The sequence below is a fragment of the Manis javanica genome, chromosome 3 (genome assembly GCF_040802235.1).
Source record: "Manis javanica isolate MJ-LG chromosome 3, MJ_LKY, whole genome shotgun sequence".
In the NCBI taxonomy this organism is placed as follows: domain Eukaryota; kingdom Metazoa; phylum Chordata; class Mammalia; order Pholidota; family Manidae; genus Manis; species Manis javanica.
This window is the reverse complement of record NC_133158.1, coordinates 183,068,460-183,091,832: the sequence shown is the minus strand read 5'-3', so window position 1 is coordinate 183,091,832 and position 23,373 is coordinate 183,068,460. Positions and strand designations below refer to the sequence as shown.

The following is a 23,373-nucleotide window of genomic DNA, read 5'->3' as shown; positions in this document are numbered from 1 at the left end:
CTGGATTTTTAGCAGTTCTCCAGGTGAATGTGATTAACACCAAAATCTGAGAACTATTTATACTTAAAATTAAAAATGGCACATTTCAGAATGTCATATTTTAGTAGCCAATGTGACAACAATACCCAGGACCATTTCATGCCACCAACAGGCCAGGCAGCTATTAGGTGCCTATTGCAGCAGCACTTGCCCAAGCTCACCTCATTAACTGTCCTTGTAGTCATTAACAAGGGCTTCATAATGACGACTTTGTGACCCAGCAGAGCCACGGGCTTTCCTGCCACCGGCTTTATGTGCAAGATAAAAAAACTTCCAGCCTTCTCCACTGGGAAAAAAAAAAGTTTTTCCCCTAGGTTTTGCAGTATGTTCAACACAGCAGGTGGCTACTTATGATACTTCTAGGGGCAAAATGGTTCTCAGGCATCCGGCCCCTGCTGAGAGAAGGGGAATTCAAAGTCTCCAAAGAATTGGTAACAAAGATTCCTGGTATCGGCAGATCTTTATGTCTTTATTATTTCTTCACTTTAAAATGGTTTAAGGGAGAAATGCTTGAAAGAAAAATAAGACAAAATAAAATGCCTATTGTACAGCCATGGTATGTGTCTATACCTAAACGGGAACAGGCTTTATTATTATAACAGTGTTCTATGACTTTGTGGCTCACTGGGTATATTCGTCATCCAAAGCGTTAGTTAAATGTAGATTTCTCAGCTAAACCCAAAGCTTTGGTCTGGGATGGGCCTCTGCATTTTACTACCTCTTCTAAAAGATTCAATTCAGGCAGTCCATCAATGTGCTTGAAGAAACACATCTATGTGTTTGCAGTACATGGCTCTCGGTACTGTTCTCCCTGCTATGGGAATCAAAATTTCAGTTGCAAGGATCGTTTTCATATATTTAAACTAGCTGAGAAAATTTTCTAATGCTGAATTTTATAGAAACAAATATTTAGTGGAGAACACGAAACACAACTGGTAGTAAATTATATGTATGTGTTACACTGACAGATTAGTTAACTAAAGCAAATACACATGAAATGAACCTAATGTTATTCATTGGTTCTGGTGTCAATGATCATTCATCCGCACAAAGGACTAGGGTAGCATTTGGTAAACATGGTGGAAAGATATCCACCTAAATCCTGACTCTATCTTCCTTCTTTTCTGTTGTTTTATTAGCTAATTCTCTTCTCTTTCCTACAATGTTCTATGTTTCACACTTGCTTATAAAATAGGTACTTCCTTATATCAAAGCTTTGATATTATCATTATTATTGTTATTCAAGAATTCCTCTATTCTTCTTTGGTCTACAGTTATTCAAAGTTCAAATTAAATTAGTTCCTTCAACCACCATCCTCCTTTAACTTCAGTTATTGTCATTCTTCCAAATAGGCTAATATATAGATTAGTATAGTATAAATCTATAAGAGAATTTGTGTGCCTCCATTATGGATACTACAAAATATCTGCCAGATATACTGCTACTGAGCTGGGAACAGTTTCTCCCTCTACCCCTTCTCTTCCTTGAACTCTGCCTCTGTGATTATTCACTCATTTTGGTAGGCATCCATGCAACTAAGAGCTTTGCCTGTATTTCACTACAACTGTGGGAAGCTGTTTTTGGTAAGGGGAGTTGAACATACCTGAAAGAATCCTTCACCATGAGGATTTATTGTAACATAATCAAATATTGCCCCTTGTCATATCTTTCTGCGGTTTCTCTTTTAAATGTGTACAATTTTTAAAGATAACTTGTTAAGGCTGAACTTTATCTTCAATGTATACAAACTTTGGAATGGATTTTGAAGTTACCTCCATAATACTGTACTCTAATGACCACAGAATACGCTGTTTAATTTCATTTACAGAATGAACACTGACAACTTTAATCATGCCTCCCCACCTGGCTGGGTCAAAAGTATTAGCATGAATACAGAATGCATAAGGCACACTAAAACTCATGGGTACATTAAACATTTGTATAATTCTAAGACTCACTCTTTGTTTTTCTACCCTCTGTAAACACCGAAGGCCTTTACCACCAAATATGTAGTTAAAATTTTTTAAATGCTTGGGATATAGAAGTAAAAGATATAATATGTGAACAAATAAAGAAAATGGCTTAGATAAAAAGACTTTTCTAAGGAACAATCAATAATATCTAAAATCCATGGACATTATGTGTGTGATTATCTCCAAGACAGAGATACACATACTTAAAAAAATGAAATCCTTCAAACCCATGTGAAAAATTCTATTTTGCTTTAAAATGGTCAACTATCATCTGAACTACTGGAAGAAAAAGTGCTGTATTCCACACCAAAAAAATCTAAATGAATAAAAATTGTTTTTTTTAGTGTTAATGTCTGATGGATGTGAGTCCAGGGAGCATGATTTATGTGTGTGAAGGTCAAGGCCAGTGGGAGCTTTCGGAAGCTCTACCTCCATCAGTAGCTCCTTATCAAAGTTACCTGAGACTGATAGGGCTAGAAATGAGTCACATTTAGTACCCAGACAAGGTCAGGAGTTTTCTTTTATAACAGAAAGTAATAACCAATACAAGTGACATTCAAATGGTGCTTAACTAGTAACATAATTATAAATACGTTTCTAGTTGAAATTGAAATAATGATTTTTTGATTTATCAAAAGCTACTCAGTCAAGATGAAAAGAAAAATATCAGAGATATAAAAATGACAGGGAGTTTAAATAACAATATTTAACACAGTTTAGTGAGCAATAGACATATACACTCTGGCTGTGGCTAGGAGCTCATGCACTAGGAGTGCCATCTAAAAACACTTGTCCCTCTGTTCCAGTTCCTCATTTTGATATTTCATTTTCTTTTAGTTATGTTCCTACCAAACTGCCTCATTTTTTTTATTAAAGCATCATTGATATACAATCTTATAAGGTTTCAGATGCACAACATTGTAGTTTCAACATTCACCCATATTATCAAGTCCTCACCCCGTCGCCCACTGCAATCACTGTCTTGATATCAGCGTAGTAAGATGCTATAGAATCATTACTTGTGTTCTCTGTGCTATACTGCCTTCCCCATGACCTACCTATATTGTGAGTGCTAATCATAATGCCCCTTGATCCCCTTCTCCCTCCCTCCCTACCCTTCCCACCTCCTTCCCGTAGGTAACCCCTAGTTCCTTGTCAGATTCTGTGAATCTGCTGCTGTTTTGTTCCTTCAGATTTGCTTTGTTGTTATACTCCGCAGATGAGTGAAATCATTTGGTACTTGCCATTCTCTGCCTGCAGACTGCCTCATTCTTGTTCTATTTATTTTTCTGGAACAGTTTTTCTGCAAAATTTAATTGCTAGAATAGTACTCACAACACCCAAAAAATTATTCATTAGGATGCAGACATACCTCAGAGATACTGCAGGGTCAGTTCCACAATAAAGTGAATATTGTAATAAAGTGAGTCAAATGAATGTCTGGGTTTCCCCATGCATGTGAAATTTATATTTACACTGTGTCATGGTCTATTAAGCGTAACTGCATTATGTCTTTAAAAACTGTATATACCTTACTTTTAAAACACTTTATTGCTAAAAAATGATAAACATCATCTCAGCTGTCAAGTGAGTTGTAATCACCAAAACAAATATAACATGAATGAAAAAGTTAGAAATATTTCTAAAACTACTAAAATATGATACAGAGACAGGAAGTTAGCAAATGCTATTGGGGAAATGGCACCAACAGACTTGCTCAATGCAGGGTTGCCACGAAACTTCACTTCTTAAAAAATGTACTATCTGCAAAGCTCAATAAAACCAAACACAATAAAACAGGTTTGCCTGTACATGTACTCTTGCTGTTACACAACTGCAATAGTGCCTAACAATCCAATACTGCAAGAGGTAAGGGGCTTGTTAACAGTAAGTCCCACAGGAAAACAATTTAATACACACAAAACATTCATGTGTTCTATTCTATTTCAAACTCATATGTGGCAAACTTCTACAGAACTAATAAATGGTACAAGAAAAGACATTTCCAGATGATGTAAAATAAATATTTACTAAGTACAGACTGGACCTGAGAAGAAAGGAGGGCACAAGCCAAGTATATTTAAAACAAGCCCATATTCTTGCCCCTGAAAGGAACATCTGAATATTTGAGTATTTGACAAACAGTTTAAACCACTATAAACTAATTCTTACCTCTGAGAGAGGATTCCAGGATCCCAAAACTATGACTGACAAGTTTCTCATGAGTAGCTAAATATATGAAAGGTCCACGACTGTGATGATAACATAAATGGTTAAAATGGATCCACAGGATTCCATTCACACAGAAGTCACCAAAGTTCATTCCAGTATTTCTGTGGCATAAAACTTTGAAGAAGGAAGTATTAAAGTATAGTCAGAGCTACTCAAGAAAAAAAGGTTTAAAGGTATCATGTGTTCACTTCTGAACTGGTCACTCAGAAGTAAGTAAAACTGTAATTCGACATAATTGCCCTGTACTTTATTATTCAGCAAGTATGTTATTATCAAGAGCCATATGTGAATGTTTTCTGTTATTCTCTGGGTCTATAGCACTTACCACCTCATTGATTCTCTTGTTGAAGAGAGAATGTGGCAACATCCTGACATTATCAGTAATGTACAACTCAGTAAGCACAATACCAGGACTCCTAATACAAAAGAATGCTTTCTGCCAACACTTATTATGGTGAGATCGTTAGCCTTTTACATTCATTTCTCATTCACAAAAATATTAATAATACTTGTCCTGCATGCTTTGTAGGGGTTATCTATGCCAATGAAAATCCTGATAATTAATTGTGGTCAGACTATGTGGAGGGTTCTGGATGTATAAACATAGACCTCACTCATAAAGCTTACTCTACAGCAGAAGAGTCATCATGTAAAAAAAGACTGTAGTGATCAACTACCCTGAAAAGTGCATATGAATATAGTCTTCTAGAAAATTAAATAATAACATAAATGTAGATTAATATTGTGCTTTCATTTTTATTTTTCCTGTATTGCATGTGTTCAAGTTCATAGGAGGCAGGACTTGTCTTACATCAACAGTACCTAGCCCTGACACTTCTATATAGCCATATAACAGATATTAGGATTTCTTGGAAACATTTTATTAAAAAGATGATTTTACAGTATTAAATTAATTTTTAAAAGGAAAAATATCAACTATAATCTCATCACTGTAACAAAGCATTTACATTTTTGCCTAATACTTTCTGGTTACCTATATAGTCTTATTCATATGAATACAATTATTCAAAGTATACACATTTTAGCATGCTTATTAGCATACTTAATTTTTATGCTGTATCTTTTAAATAATTTAAAATATAAAATATTAAAAACTTTGTTTCAATAAATTTACATTATTTAAATTTTCAATAAAAATTAGGATGACTTTCTTATTTCTGTTAAAGAACAGTTTAATCCAAAGTAGTTTCCTCATCATTGTGTCATCATCAGCCACCAGCCAAAAGCATTTGTACCTAAATTCAAACCACTGCAGTCCAACTAACTTACATCATTTATATCTCATAAGACCTACAGTTCTTTTGGGTTTAGTCTAATCTCCCAAAGGGAGATAATCTTATCACAAAGTAACATCTGTTCAGAGGGACCAAGCACTCTAGGGAAGGAGGTTTTTCATGGGAACCACTACCATACACTGAATAGTCATATTCCAAATAATAATAAATTTGCTTATGCCTGTTCAAATTTCTGCTTATAACATTTTCTTAGCTTTCAGCACTATTAGAAAAACACAAAATAATCGCAATGGTGAAGATTCTTATATTACTCATAATCTTTCACAGAAGGCAGCTGAAATGATTATAAGTTAGATATGGATACATCCATGTTAATGAAATTTCTTTCAATTGTTTTATTAATGGTTTTTAATCAGAAATGTATCTGTATATTATCAAAATTCATTTGATTCTACACTGAAAACTTCAAGTAATTTTTACCTTTAAAATATTAATTGGATGAATTAGGTGTTCAAAAATTTAAAATCTTCATTATATTCCTAGAAATGACCCCATGTTTCATGCCAGTATTTTTTAATGTACCTATGTGTTATTTCTCTTGGTATTTTGTTCTGAATTTTAGCACCAATATTCTTTAGGTAGAATTATAATTTCTTGATATATAATTATTTGTAGTACTCATGTGCCTTTATATTTCTCTGGTATGAGTTGTAATGTCTCCTTTAACTTCTGATTTTGAGTACTCTTTTTTCTTTCCTGCTTAGTGAAATTGGACCTCTCTATTACTCATATAACTTAACTTGAAATGCATTAATGACTGAAACACAAGATCTGAAACTATAAAACTCTTCTAAGAAAACATAGTGAAAAGCTCATCGTCACAGGTCTTGGCAATGAATTTTTAGATATGAAACTAAAAGCACAAAGCAACAAAAGCAAAAATCAACCAGTAGGATTACATTGAACTAAAATGCTTCTGCACAGCAAAAGAAACAATTGATAAAAATCAAAATCACTTGAGGTGATTCAAGATGGCGGCATGAGAGGTGAGACAGAGAACTCCTCCGAAAACCGCATATAATGTGAAAATATAGTTAATACAACTAGCCCTAAAGCAGAAGCAGGAAAGAAGGGTTCACCAGACTTCATACAGACCTCACAAACAGAGCAGACCTCATGAAACAGGGTAACGTAGGAAAGCTTTGATCCACTGGGACCCAAGCCCTTCCCCCACCTCAGCTCATAGGTGGGAGAAATAGGAAAGGAGCGGGGAAGGGGTGGAAGCCTAAGACTGCTGAACACCCAACCCTGGAGGTCTGCTTTGGACCACAGACCTACATTGTGTGGTGCCCTGGAGTTTGGTGGAGCTGGGGAGCTGGGACAGGCGGAGTGCTTGAGAGACTGAGATTCTGGCCGTTTGAGGAGGATGGGGGTCCACATCTGACTGCTCTGTGACAAAGGAAAGGCAGGCGGTCTGAGAGGCTTCCTAGCAGTGAGAGGGCTGCTGAAGCGGCGGGGTTTCTCGGAGCTTCCTACACAGAAGGGACAGGTGGACAAGGTTGTCTGGGCATGCCCTGCCCAGCAAGTTGAGAACTTTGAGGAGCTTCAGGCACTCCATCCCCATGGCTGCCTACTCAGCTCCAAGGCCCCCACTGTGACACACAGCCTGCTGCACCTTCCTCATAGCCCAACGGGACCTCCTCGCAAACCAGTAGTCACTGCACTGGTGTCAGACCAGCTGGAAGGAGGCCCCACTTACAACATCTAGAGGTGCCAAGAAGAGGCTTACACTTGTGTGCTCAGCTCACTGGCTCTGATACTGGAGTCAGGCCTAGTACCCGGGAATCAAGAAACAGCTCTTTCCTCCCCCCAGGCACCAGGTCTACTTCCCTGTGACCCCCAACCTCACACTAGGGGCTGAGAAGCTCCAGAGACTGGAGCTTATGGGCACCAGAGGGCACCACATAGAATTATGAAACATCAAAGGAACCTGGTTCAGACCAAAATTTCACAAACCCAGGAAAAAGGGCCAAATGAAACTGAACTCACCAATCATCCTGAAAGAGAGTTTAAACTAAAAATCATCATAAACATGCTAATGGAGGTACAGAAAAATATTCAAGAACTCAGGGACAAATTTAAGATAGAGATTCAATCATTAAGAAATTCCATATCTGAAATGAAACATACAATGGAGGAATTTAAAAGCAGATTAGATGTAGCAGAACAGATGGTAAATGGAATAGAAATTAGAGATGAGGAATACAAAGAAACTGAGGCACAGAGAGAAAAAAGGATCTCTAAGAATGAAAGAATATTGAAAGAACTGTGTGAGCAATACAAATGCAACAATATCTGCATTATAGGGGTACCAGAAGAAGAGAGAGAAAATGGGATAAAAGGGGTTCCTGAGGAGGTAGTTGCTGAAAACGTCCCCAATCTGGGGAAGAAGATAGTCTCTCAAGCCATGGAGGTGCACAGATCTCCCAACACAAGGGACCCAAAGGAGACAATATCAAGACATATAATAATTAAAATGGCAAAGATCAAGGATAAGTACAGACTTTTAAAAAGCAGCTAGAGAGAGAAAAAAGATCACATACAAAGGAAAACCCATCAGGTTATCATCAGATGTCTCAACAGAAATCTTTCAGATCAGAAGGGAGTGGAATGATATATATAATGCAATGAAGCAGAAGAGTCTCAAACCAAGAATACTCTACCCAGCAAGGTTATCATTTAAATTTGAAGGAGGGATTAAACAATTTTCAGATAAGCAAAAGCTGAGAGAATTTACCTCCTACAAACTGCCTCTAACCAATTACTCCAAAGGGCAGGCCAACCAGACAGAAAATAAGAGACAGAGGCACTGAACAATGTACTAGAACAGATGGACATAATGGACATCTACAGAACACTCCATCCAGAAGCAAGAGGATACACATTCTTCTTAAGTGGACATGGCTCATTTTCAAGAATAGATCATATACTAGGGAACAAAAAGAGCCTCAGTAATTTCAAAAAGATAGAAATTGTACCAAGCAGCCTCTCAGACTACAAAGATATGAAACTAGAAATAAATTACATGAAGAAAATGAAAAAGCCCACAAACACATGGAGGCTTAATAACATAATCCTAAATAATCAATGGAGCAATAACCAAATAAAAATAGAGATCAAGCAATATATGGAGATAAATGACAACAATAATTCAACACCGCAAAATCTGTGGGAAGCAGCGAAGGCCATGCTAACAGGGAATATATTGCAATACAGGCCTACCTCAAGAAAGAACAATCCCAAATGAACAGTCTAAACTCATAATTAATGACCCTAGAAAAGGTAGAACAAATGAGGCCCAAAGTCAGTAGGAGGGATATAATAAAGATTACAGCAGAAATAAATAAAATCGAGAAGAAAAAAAAACAGAAAGAATCGGCAAAAGGAAGAGTAGGTTCTTTGAGAAAATAAACTAAACAGATAAACCCCTAGCCAAAGTTATCAAGAAAAAAAGACAGTCTAAACACATAAACAGAATCAGAAATGAAAAAGGAAAAATCACTACAGACACCACAGAAACACAAAGAATTATGAGAGAATACTATTCAAAATTATATGCTAACAAACTGGATAACCTAGAAGAAATGGACAACCTTCTAGAAAAATACAACCTTACAAGGCTGATCCAGGAAGAGACAGAAACTTTGAATAGATCAATTACCAGCATGGAAATTGAATTGGTAAACAACATACTATCTAAGTAAAAAGTGCCTGGACCAGATGGTTTCACTGCTGAATTTTATCAAACATTTAGTGAAGAACTAATACCCATCCTCCTTAAAGTTTTCCAAAAAGTAGAAGAGGAGGGAATATCCCCAACCTTGTTCTACAAGGCCAACATAACTCTAATAGCAAACCAGGCAAAGACACCACAAAAAAAGAAAATTACAGACCAATATCCCTGATGAACATAGATGAACACTGATGCAAAAATACACAACAAAATATTAGTAAACCCAATTCAAAAATACATCAAAAGGATCACCCATTATGATCAGGTGGGATTCATCCCAGGGATGCAAGGATTGTACAACATTCGAAAATCCATCAACATGATCCACCACATCAACAAAAAGGATAAAAACCACACAATTATCTCAATAGATGCTGAAAAAGCATTCAACAAAATTCAACATCTATTCATGATAAAGTCCCTCAACAAAATGGCTATAGAGGGCAAATACCTCAACATAATAAAGGCCATATATGACAAAACCATAGCGAACATTATACTTAACAGTGAGACACAGAAAGCTTTTCCTTTAAGATCAGGAACAAGACAAGGATGCCCACTCTCCCCACTTTTATTCAACATAGCTTGGGAAGTCCTCACCATGGCACTCAGACAACACAAAGAAATAAACAGAATCCAGATTGGTAAAGAAGAAGTCAAACTGTCCCTGTTTGCAGATTTCATGATATTATATATAAAAAAACCCCTAAAGAATCCACTCCAAAACTAATATATCTAATATATGAATTCAGCAAAGTTGTGGGATACAAAATTAATACACAGAAATCTATTCCATTCCTATACACTAACAATGAACTAGTAGAAAGAGAAATCAGGTAAACAATTCCATTCACAATAGCATCAAAAAAAATGAAATACCTAGAAATAAACTTAACCAAGGAAGTGAAAGACCTATCCCCTGAAAAGTACAAGACACTCATGAGAGAAATTAAAGAAGATACCAAAAAATGGAAACACATCTCGGGCTCATCAATAGGAAGAACTAATATTGTCAAAGTGGCCATCCTGACTAAATCAGTCTACAAATTAAATGCAATACCTATCAAAATAACAACAGTATTCTTCAATGAACTAGAGCAAATAGTTCTAAAATTCATATGGAACCACAAAAGACCCTGAATAGCCAAAGCAGTTCTGAGAAGGAAGAATAAACCAGGGGGAATTATGCTCCCTAACTTCAGGCTCTACTAGAAAGCCACAGTAATCAAGACAATTTTGTACTGGCACAAGAAACGAGCAATAGACCAATGGAACTAGGGAGCCCAGATATAAACCCAAGCATACATGATCAAATAATATACAATAAAGGAGCCATAAAATGGGGAAATGACAGTCTCTTCAAAAGCTGGTGCTGGCAAAACTGGATAGGTACATGTGAGAGAATGAAACTGGATTACTGTCTAACCCCATACACAAATGTAAACTCAAAATTGATCAAAAACCTGAATGTTAAGTCATGAAACCATAAAACTCTAAGGCAAACATCTCTTTGACATAAACATGAGCAACTTCTTCATGAACATATCTCCCTGGACAAGGGGAATAAAAGCACAAATAAAATAAATAAATAAATAAAAAGTAAAAAATTAAAAAATAAAAAATAAAAAATAAAAATAACAGATGGATCTATACACCTCTACATCCTAAAGCAATAGGATACACATTCTTCTCAAGTGCTCATGGAACATTCTCCAGAATAGACCACATACTAGACCACAAAAAGAGCCTCAGCAAATTCCAAAAGACTGAAATCCTACCAACCAACTTTTCAGACCACAAAGGTATAAAACTAGAAATAAATTGTACAAATAAAGCAAAAAGGCTCACAAACACATGAAGGCTTAACAACATGCTCCTAAATAATCAATGCATCAATGACCAAATTAAAATGGAGACCCAGCAATATATGGAAACAAATGACAACAACACAATGCCCCAACTTCTGTGGGATGCAGTGAAAGCAGTCTTAAGAGGAAAGTATATAGCATTCCAGGCATATTTAAAGAAGGAAGAACAATCCCAAATGAGTAGTCTAATGTCACAATTATTGAAATTGGAAGAAGAAGAACAAATGAGGCCTACAGTCAGCTAAAGGAGGGACATAATAAAGATCAGAGAAGAAATAAATAAAATTGAGAAGAATAAACAATAGAAAAAAATCAATGAAACCAAGAGCTGACTCTTTGAGATAATAAACAAAATAGATAAGCCTCTAGCCAGACTTATTAAGGGAAAAAGAGAGTCAACACACATCAACAGAATCAGAAACGAGAAAGGAAAAATCACGACAGACCCAACAGAAATACAAAGAATTATTAGTGAGTACTATGAAAACCTATATGCTAACAAGTTGGAAAACCTAGGAGAAATGGACAACCTCCTAGAAAAATACAACCTTCCAAGGCTGACCCAGAAAGAAACAGAAAATCTAAACAGACCAATTACCAGCAAAGAAATTGAATGGGTAATCAAAAAACTACAAGAACAAAAACCCCAGGCCAGATGGATTTACCTCAGAATTTTATCAGACATACAGAGAAGACATAATACCCATTCTCCTTAAAGTTTTCCAAAAAATAGAAGAGGAGAGAATACTCCCAAACTCATTCTATGAAGCCAACATCACCCTGATACCAAAACCAGGCAAGACACCACCAAAAAAAGAAAATTACAGACCAATATCCCTGATAAACACAGATGCAAAAATAATCAACAAAATATTAGTAAACTGAATTCAAAAATACATTAAGATGATCATACGCCATGATCAAGTGGGATTCATCTCAGGGATGCAAGGATGGTACGACATTCGAAAATTCATCAACATCATTCACCACATCAACAAAAAGAAGGACATAAACCACATGATCATCTCCATAGATGCTGAAAAAGCATTCGACAAAATTGAACATCCATTCATGATAAAAACTCTCAATAAAATGGGCATACAGGGCAAGTACTTCAACATAATAAAGGTCATATATGACAAACCCACAGCCAATATCATACTTAGCAACAAGAAACTGAAAGCTATTCCTCTAAGATCAGGGACAAGACAGGGATACCCACTCTTCCCACTGGTATTCAACATAGTACTGGAGGTCCTAGCCACGGCTATCAGACAAAACAAAGAAATACAAGGAATCCAGATTGGTAAAGAAGAAGTCAAACTGTCACTATGCACAGATGACATGATATTGTACATAAAAAACCCTAAAGACTCCACTCCAAAACTACTAGAACTAACATCAGAATTCAGCAAAGTTGCAGGACACAAAATTAATACAGAGAAATCTGTTGCATTACTTTACACTAACAGTGAACTAGCAGAAAGAGAAATCAGGAAAACAATTCCATTCACAATTGCATCAAAAAGAATAAAATACCTAGGAATAAACCTAACCAAGGAAGTGAAAGACCTATACCCTGAAAACTATAAGACACTCTTAAGAGAAATTAAAGAGGACACTAACAAATGGAAACTCATCCCATGCTCTTGGCTAGGAAGAATTAATTTTGTCAAAATGGTCATCCTCCCTAAAGCATTCTACAGATTCAATGCAATCCCTATCAAAAAACCAACAGCAGTCTTCAACAAACTGGAACAAATCATTTTAAAATTCATATGGAACCACAAAAGACCCTGAATAGCCAAAGCAATCCTGAGAAGGAAGAATAAAGCAGAGGGAATCTCAGTTCCCAACTTTAAGCTCTACTACAAAGCCACAGTAATTAAGACAATTTGGTACTGGCACAAGAACAGACCCACAGATCAGTGGAATAGAAGAGAGAGTCCAGATATTAACCCAAACATATATGGTTAGTTAATATACGATATAGGAGCCATACACATGCAATGGAGAAATGACAGCCTCTTCAACAGTTGGTTTTGGCAAAACTGGACAGCTACATGTAAGAGAATGAAACTGGATCACTGTCTAACCCCATACACAAAAGTAGATTCAAAATGGATCAAAGACCTGAATGTAAGACATGAAATCATAGCCTCCTAGAAAAAAACATAGGCAAAAATCTCTTGGACATAAACATGAGCAACTTCTTCATGAACATATCTCCCTGGACAAGGGAAACAAAAGCAAAAATGAACAAGTGGGACTATATTAAGCTGAAAAGCTTCTGTACAGCAAAGGACACTATCCATAGAACAAAAAGGCATCCTACAGTATGGAAGAATATATTCATAAATGACAGATCGATAAAGGGTTGACATCCAAAATAAATAAAGAACTCATGCACTTCAACAAACAAAAAGCAAATAATCCAATTAAAAAATGGGCAGAGGAGCTGAATTCTCCAAAGAATAAATTCAGATGGCCAATAGACACATGAGAAGATGCTCCACATCGCTAGTCATCAGAGAAATGCAAATTAAAACCACAATGAGATATCACCTCACACCAGTAAGGTTCACCTTCATCCAAAAGACAAACAACAACAAATGTTGGCGAGGTTGTGGAGAAAGGGGAACTCTCCTACACTGCTGGTGGGAATGTAAATTGGTTCAACCATTGTGGAAAGCAGTATGGAAGTTCCTCAAAAAACTCAAAATAGAAATACCATTAGACCCAGGAATTCCACTCCTAAGAATGCAGCAGCCCAGTTTGAAAAAGACATACGTACCCCTAAGTTTATCGCAGCATTGTTTACAATAGCCAAGAAATGGAAGCAACCAAAGTGTCCATCAGTAGACGAATAAAGTAGACGTGGTACATGTACACAATGGAATATTATTCAGCCATAAGAAAACAAACCCTACCATTTGCAACAACATGGATGGAGCTAAAGGGTATTATGCTGAGTGAAATAAGCCAGGCAGAGAAAGACAAGTATCAAATGAGTTCACTCATCTGTGGAGTATAATAACAAAGAAAAAACTGAAGGAGCAAAACAGCAACAGACTCACAGAACCGAAGAATGGACTAACAGTTACCAAAGGGAAAGGGACTGGGGAGGATGGGAGGGAAGGGATGGGTGGGGGGCAGAGGAAGAAAGGGGGCATATGACTAGCTTGTATAATGTGGGGGGCGGGTCACGGGGAGGGCTGTACAACGCAGAGAAGACAAGTAGTGATTCTACAGCATCTTATTACACTGATGGACAGAGACTGTAATGGGGTATGTGGACGGGACTTGGTGATGGGGGGAGTCCAGAAAACATAATGTTCCTCATGTAATTATAGATTAATGGCACCAAAAGAAAAAAACAGTATATTTTCGTTTCTGAGAGATAGCATGAGTCTCAATATTTATGATTAAATAATAAAGTCACAGAACAGGTCTCTGAAAAAAATTAATGATCCAGCAACCCCGTCTCTTGGTATATATCTGTAGGAAATGGGATCATTATCTCAAGGGGTATCTGCACCCTTTGTTCACTGCAGCCTATTCAAAAGAGCCAAGGCATGGAAATGACCTGAGTGTCCATCAGTGGATGAATGGATAAAGGAAATGGGATGCGTATACACAGGTATAGATAGAATGAAATATGATTCAGCCACAGAAGCAAGGAAATCCTGTCATTCGTAACGACATGGATGAAATTTACAGGCATAATGCTCGGTGAAATAAGGCAGAGGAAGCAAGGCACTGCTGTCCGACCTCACTTTAGGTGAAATCTGAAAATCCTGAACTGAAGGAAAAGTAGAATTATGGCAGCCAGGGGTAGGGAAGGGCGGGCAGGTACAGACGATCGTGCTAAATGGGTACGAACTTGTCGTTGTAAGATGAATATGTTTTGTGGATATATTATACAACATAATGAATAAAGTTAACAATGATGTATTGTATATACAAATCTTGCTAAAAAAAGTAGGTGAGTTTCTCACCAAACACAAAAAAGAAACTATATGAGATGATGAATGTGTTAATTAAACTTACTGTGGTAATCATTTTGCAATATATACAGTATCAAGTCATCACACTGTATACTTTAACCTTCTAAAATTTTATATGTCAATTGTATCTCAAAGCTAGAAAAAATGTAAATGTTTTAAAAATAAAAAAGTTCAGTATAAATGCATATTAATATATTTACATAGACTGAAATGAAGATTAGATGACTCCATTTCAAGTATGTCTTTCAAGGAGCTTCTCAATAAATTTTAGTAATGATTAATACTAATATTTTTATTATACAGAGAAAACACATTTATATACATAGCCTATAGAAGAGAAACTCCAAAAAAATCTATTAGAAGAAATAAAATAGTTTAGTAAGTTTGCTAGATGGAAAGTCAACATGTAAAAATCAGTAATCATCACAAATAACCACTTAGAACATGTATCTTTTTTATATCTCACTCACAATTACAACAAAAATAATAAAAACCCTGACAATACATCTCAAAAATGTTCAAGATCCTTATAGAAAAAAGTTTATAACATTACCAATGCACATGGAAGAACTAGAAAAATAGATACATGTAATATATATATGCATAGAAAGGCCCTATAACAAAAATGATAATTACCGCAAACTAAACTACAGAGTTAATGCGCTCCTACTCCTAATGGGGTGTATATACAAAGGTACCAAGTACAGAGATGTGATGACAGTTAAAGGAAGGATGGTGTTAACTCCCCCTTCACTACTGCAACCACCACTGATTCCCAGGCCTGATGAGGCAAGGGAAGGAACAGTTATAGAAATGCAGTTGGAACAGGAAACTTGTGATACACAATTTCTGTGCATAGAAATATGCAATTACTGCCACACTTGCTAAGGGTCAGAAAGGGAGCCAGAGGAAGAAACCCCCTTAGCTCCTTTTTCTCCACACCCCCAAACTCCTGCTGCTGTCTCTCATCAGCCAAACCCAAAGCCAAAGAAGAACAAGGGGAAATGTCTCTGATAACGCCATTTGATAGGGACTACACTGAATCTGCAGACTGCTTTGGATGGTGTGGACATTGCAATATAAATTCTGCTCACCCATGAGCACGGTACATTTTTCTATTTATTTGTGTCATCTCAACTTATTTTATCAATGTCTTAAAGCTTTCAGTTTTAGGTCTTTCACCTCCTTAGTCAACCTCATTCCTATTATGTATTTTATTCTTCTTAATGCAACTATAAACAGGATTTTTTTTCTTAATTCCTCTTTCTGCTAGTTCATTATTAGTATATAGAAACAAAAAAATTTAGAATGCTTCACAACTACGCACATCATCCTTGTACAGGGGCAATTTCAATTTTATGATATTTGCTGCAAAAGCAAGCACACTTTTCTCTCTTAATTCTTCTATACTGTTCAAATTTCTTATAACATGTTTTACCTCATAGCTTTACAGCTATAAAAAACTTGAAATCAAATCCACATTTGTTCTTTAATTTTGTATTCTGGTTATCATCTTATTAAGGTTTAAAAATACCCTTGGATATCAAGTTGAATGTTTATGTTGTACATTATTCACAAGCTAATAATTAAGCAATTAACTTAGTTCTCAAATGAAGTTTCCTTCACATAACTATTATCAAAGGATATGCTCTCATTATTGAAAATTTTTACATAAAGAGAAAAAGGAAAAATAAAAGCACTTTAAAGTGATGCCAATTTTTTATTATTATTACTATTAATACTATTCTTTCCTTCTTCATTCATTGACAGTAGTCTCCCCTTATCCACTGTTTTGTTCCACAGTTTCCATTAGCCACAGTCATCCACAGCCAGAAGTAAATGATCCCCATTTTGACAAATCATAAGATCAGTTGTATCTTAACAATATTTCACAATGTCTATGTCATTCAGCTCACTTCATCTCATCACATAGGTATTTTATCCTCTCATATCAGCACAGGAAGGGTGAGTATACTACAATAAAATATTTTGAGAGAGTAAGACCACAATCACATGACTCTTACTACAGTATGTTTTAATTATTCTTTTTATTACCAGTTTTTATTGTTCATCCCTTACTGTACCTAATTTATAAGTTAAACTTTATCATAGGTACATATGTACCACATTTCAGGCATCCACTGGGGAGTCTTGCAACATAACTCCTGTGGATAAAGGGAGACCACTATTTATTTGGAGGTGGTGGTGGCTGTTGGCAACTTTCTCAGTTTCTCATGCAACAAAAACATCAAATATCATTCACACTTAAAAAGTACCAAAACAACCCATAACTTAAAATGTATAGCATATATATTATATTTAAAAACTATACCTGAGAGTTTAAATAATATATGATTAGTTTAATAGTGGTATGAACTACTCACATTAAATACCTACTATTTATTAGGAAATTTACTTACTACCTTTAATCCTCACAACAACCCCAGTAGAAAGGTACCAATATGCATATTCTGCAGATAAGGAAACCAACATTCAAATATGTTAAACAATTTGACCAGTGGAACCTCACTACTGAGTGGAAACTTTAAGACAGCTCAGTATGGCTTAGAGTCTGAGCTTTTCCAATATCACCAGCTTCCATTCTTCTGACTGCGAAACTGAGTCTGCTTAAAATCAATTTTCAAGACTTTTTATGCAATAAATATTTCCCTAAGTAAAACATAATAATTAAAGTATAAAAATTTTTCTCATATTGAGGAAGAACAAAAAAGTATTCCATCTTAAAAGCACAGACATGCCCTAGTAAACACCTGGTAAGTTCACAGTCCATAATCTACATAACTATTACCACAATTTTTTAAAAATGGGAGGGAAAATGTAGATTACGCTTTCCTCTTTATGAAATCACATAAAAATAAAACTTGGCAATAATAAATTATTCTCCTAATAATTTATTAGAACATATAAGTGAAGACATTCAAAACTTTCTTAAAACAAACATTAATTCTTGGATCACAGTAAGAAACAGTCAGACACATGTTGTCTGTTCACACTGCTAAGAAGAAAATGATTCAAAGAAATTTTTACAATAGACTGTAACTAGCATGAAACATAGGATTATTCTCACATCATTTTTTTCTCTATATATGATTTTACATAAAAGATATATGTACATATGTGTGTACATATATACATGCAGAAAAGTATTAAAAAATAGCAAACACAGAAGAGAACTACTCAGATTTAAAAGAACTTACATTGAAGTTTTGTTTCAGACGTTCATGTTTTCATTCATGATGTATTTATTTACACTTTTATTGTGGAAATAGATCATACTTATTAAAAAGCATTTGGAAAATAAAGAAAAGCAGGATTAAAAAAAACCCATAGACCTATGACCATTATTAACATTTTAAAATACTTCCTTTTACTCTTTAAAGAAAAACAGACTATTGTCATTAAAATTCAAATACTAAGACCCTTTGACATGTCCCCAAGTACATATTTTGGGGCTTTATGAGTTACTAAATAATGTGTGATGGAAAATATTAACATCTTTTGCATCATTTTTAGTGATTTCTACAAGTTGAGAACTCATGGTTCAACCTCATAACAAACAAAAGCCCATGAGAACAGTGCCCATTATAACTGCTTTTAAGACTTGTTTTCTTACTTTTGGTCTACAAAAAATAGGTAGGGGATTTTTCTCTCTGTTGGTTTTTCTAAGTCTAAGGGAGGTTATCCTCTACCATGGATGTCATTAAGGAACAAATCACAAAGTCTCAGACTATTTTTCATACTTATTATTCAGTACCTTAATTACCTGCCAAATTAATACGCACACTTCTATCTAATGCCATCACTGTTATGACATAAACCTTTCTTTTACGTGATAATCACTTGCTTATCCATTTATTTATCAAAAACCTTTAAAATAAAACATACAGGACTAAGGGATTTCATAAAAGATTAAATATAAAAGTAACCTATAAAAATAAAACAAGTTACCCCATACACAAAGTAAAATCAAAATGCATCAAAGACCTGAATGTAAGTCATGAAACCAAAAAACTCTTAGAAGAAAACAGGCAAAAATCTCCTGAATATAAACATGAGCAGCTTTTTCCTGAATGCATTCCTTGGGCAAGGAAAACAAAATAAAAAAATGAACAAATGGGACTACATCATGCTAAAAAGCTTCTTTACAGCAAAGGACACAATCAGCAGAACAAAACGGCATCCTACAGCATGGGAGAATATATCTGTAAGGGACATATTCAACAAGGGGTTAACATCCAAAATATATGAAGAACTCACACACCTCAACACCCAAAAAGGAAATAACCCTGTGAAAAAATGGGCAGAGGATATGAACAGACACTTCTCCAAAGAAGAAATTCAGATAGCCAACAGGCACATGAAAAGATGCTCCACATTGCTATTATCAGGGACATGCAAATTGAAACTACAATGAGATACCACCTGACAGCAGTTAGGATGGCCAACATAGAAAAGACTAGAAACAACAAATGCTGGTGAGGATGAGGAGAAAGGGGAACCCTCCTACACTGCTGGTGGGAATGTAAAATAGTTCAACCATTGTGGAAAGCAGTATGGAGGTTCCTCAAAAAACTTAAAATAGAAATACCATTTGACCCAGGAATTCCATTCCTAGGAATTTACCCTAAGAATGCAGGATCCTAGTTTCAAAAAGACATATGCACCCCTATGTTTGTCAATGCACTATTTACAATAGCCAAGAAATGGAAGCAACCTAAGTGTCCATCAGTAGATGAATGGATAAAGATGATGTGGTACATATACACAATGGAGTATTATTCAGCCATGAGAAGAAAACAAATTCTACCATGTGCAACAACATGGATGGAGCTAGAGGGTATTATGCTCAGTGAAATAAGCCAGGTGGAGAAAGACAAGTATCAAATGATTTCACTCATCTGTGGAGCATAAGAACAAAGCAAAAACTGAAGAAACAAAGCAGCAGACTCACAGAACCCAAGAATGGACTAACAGTTGCCAAAGGGCAAGGGACTGGGGAGGGTGGGTAGGAAGGGAGGGAGAAGGGGAAAAAGGGGCATTATGATTAGCATACATACTGTGGTGGGGGGAGGGGGGATGGCATGAGGAAGGCAGTATAGCACAGAGAAGACAAGTAGTGACTCTATAGCAACTTACTATGGTGGACAGTGACTGTAATGGGACATGTGGTGGGGACTTGATTATGGGGGGAATCTAGTATCCACAATGTTGCTCATGTGATTGTATATTAATGACATCAAAATTTTTAAAAAGTTAAAATAAAAACAAATAAACCAAGTTATCTCACTAAAAAGGGAGGATAGCTAGCAAGAGCTATTGTATATATTATGTTAATCTTTTTCATTAATTTTTTATTAAGGTTTGACTGATACACACCCCTATGAAGGTCCCAAATGAAAAAACAATGTGGTTACTACATTTACCCATATCATCAAGACCCCACCCATACCCCATTGCAGTCACTGTCCATCACTGTAGTAAGATGCCACAGATCCACTATGTGCCTTCTCTGTGCTACACTGTTCTCCCTGTGATCCCCCCACACCATGCGTACTAAACACAATACCCCTCAAACCCCTTCTCCCTCCCTCCCCACCCACCATCCCACACCCCTCCCCTTTGGTTACCACTAGTTTATTCTTGGAGTCTCTGAGTCTGCTGCCATTTTGTTCCTTCAGTTTTGCTTCATTGTTATACTCCAAAAAGAGGGAAATCATTTGGCATTTGTCTTTCTCCGCCTGGCTTATTTCACTGAGCATAATATCCTCTAGCTCCATCCATGTTGTTGTAAATGGTAGGATTTGTTTCTTATGGCTGAATAGCATTCCACTGTGTATATGTACCACATCTTCTTTATCCATTCATCTACTGATGGACACTTTGGTTGGTTACATACCTTGGTTATTGTAAAAAGTGCTGCCATAAATATAGGAGTGCATATGTCTTTTTGAATCTGAGAAGTTGTATTCTTTGGGTAAATTCCAATGAGTGGAATTCCCCTGTCAAACAGTAATTCTATTTTCAGTTTTCTGAGGAAACACCATATTGCTATCCACAATAGTTGAACTAGCTTATATTTCCATCAGCAGTGTAGGAGGGTTCCTCTCTCTCCGCATCCTCACCAGCATTGGTTTCTCTTAGTCTTTTTGATGCTGGCCATCCTTACTGGTGTGAGGTGATATCTCATTGTGGTTTTAATTTGCATGTCTCTGATGATTAGTGATGCAGAGCATTTTTTCATGTGTCTGTTGGCCATCTGAATTTCTTCTTTGGAGAACTCTCTCTTCATATCCTCTGACCATTTGTTAATTGGGTTATTTACTTTTGGGTGTTGAGGTGTGTCAGTTCTTTATATATTTTGGATGTTAACCCCTTGTAGATATGTCATTTACAAATATATTCTCCCATACTGTAGGATGCGTTTTTGTTCTGTTGATGGTGTCCTTTGCCACAGAGAAACTTTTTAGTTTGATGTAGTCCCATGAGTTCATTTTTGCTTTTGTTTTCCTTGCTCAAAGAGATGCATTCAGGAAGAAGTTGCTCATGCTTATACTCAGGAGATGTTTGCCTATGTTGTCTTCTAAGAGTTTTATGGTTTCATGACTTACATTCAAGTCTTTAATCCATTTAGAGTTTACTTTTCTGTATGGGGTTAAGCAATAATCCTGTTTCATTCTCTTGCATGTAGCTGTCCAGTTTTGCCAGCACCAGCTGTTGAAGAAGCTGTCATTTCCCCATTGTATGTCCATGGCTCCTTTATCATATATTAATTGACCATATATGGTTGGGTTTATATCACGGGTCTCTAGTCTGTTCCATTGCTCTATGGGTCTGTTCTTGTGCCAGTACCAAATTGTCTTGATTTTTGTGGCTTTGTAGTAGAGCTTGAAGTTGGGGAGCATAATTCCCCCAGCTTTATTCTTCCTTTACAGAATTGTTTTGACTATTCCAGGTCTTTTGTGGTTCCATATGGATTTTAGAATGATTTTCTCTAGTTCGCTGAAGAATGCTGTTGGTATTTCGATAGGAATTGCACTGAATCTATAGATTGCTTTAGGCAGGATGGCCATTTTGACAATATTAATTCTTCCTATGCATGAGTACAGGAGGAGTTTCCATTTATTGGTATCTTTAATTTCTCTCATAAGTGTCTTGTAGTTTTCAGAGTAGAGGTCTTTCACTTCCTTGGTTAGGTTTATTTCTAGGTATTTTATTCTTTTTGATGCAACTGTGAATGGTATTGTTTTCCTGATTTCTATCTCTGCTAGTTCATTGTTAGTGTATAGGAATGCCACAGATTTCTGTGTATTAATTTTATATCCTGGAACTTTGCTGAATTCAGATATTAGATCTAGTAGTTTTAGAGTGGATTCTTTAGGGTTTTTATATACAATATCATGTCATCTGCACACAAGGGCAGTTTAACTTCTTCCTTGTGAATCTGGATGCCTTTTATTTCTTTGTATTGTCAGATTGCCATGGCTAGGACCTCCAGTACTATGTTGAATACAAGTGGGGAAAGTGGGCATCCTTGTCTTGTTCCCGATCTTAAAGGAAAAGCTTTCAGCCTCTCACTGTTAAGTATGATGTTGGCTGTGGGTTTGTCATATATGGCCTTTATTATGTTGAGGTACTTGCCCTCTATATCCATTTTGTTGAGAGTTTTTATCATGAATGGATATTGAATTTTGTCAAATGCTTTTTCAGCCTCTATAGAGATTATCATGTGGTTTTTGTCTTTCTTTTTCTTAATGTGGTGCATGATGTTGATGGATTTTCAAAAGTTGTACCATCCTTGCATCCCTGGAATAAATCCTACTGGATCATGATGGATGATCCTTTTGATGTATTTTTGAATTCAGTTTGCTAATATTTTGTTGAGTCATTTTGCATCTATGTTCATTGGTGATATTGGTCTGTAATTTTCTTTTTTAGTGGTGTCTTTGCCTGGTTTTTGGTATTAGAGTGATGCCGGCCTCATAGAATGAGTTTGGAGGTATTCCCTCTTCTTCTACTCTTTGGAAAACTTTAAGGAGGATGGGTATTAGGTCTTCACTAAATGTTTGATAAAATTCAGTGGTGAAGCCATCTGGTCCAGGGCCTTTGTTCTTAGGTAGTTTTTTTATTACCAGTTCAAGTTCATTGCTGGTAATTGATCTGTTCAGATTTTCTGTTTCTTCTTT

General features: G+C 36.0%; 1 protein-coding gene and 1 pseudogene across 1 annotated transcript in view; both read right to left on the bottom strand.

The window, feature by feature from the left end:
• Positions 1-23,373, bottom strand: part of MARCHF1 (membrane associated ring-CH-type finger 1) — a 937,042-nt gene that overhangs the window by 902,665 nt on the left and 11,004 nt on the right.
• On the bottom strand, positions 16,467-16,549 carry LOC118972060 (U6 spliceosomal RNA; annotated as a pseudogene).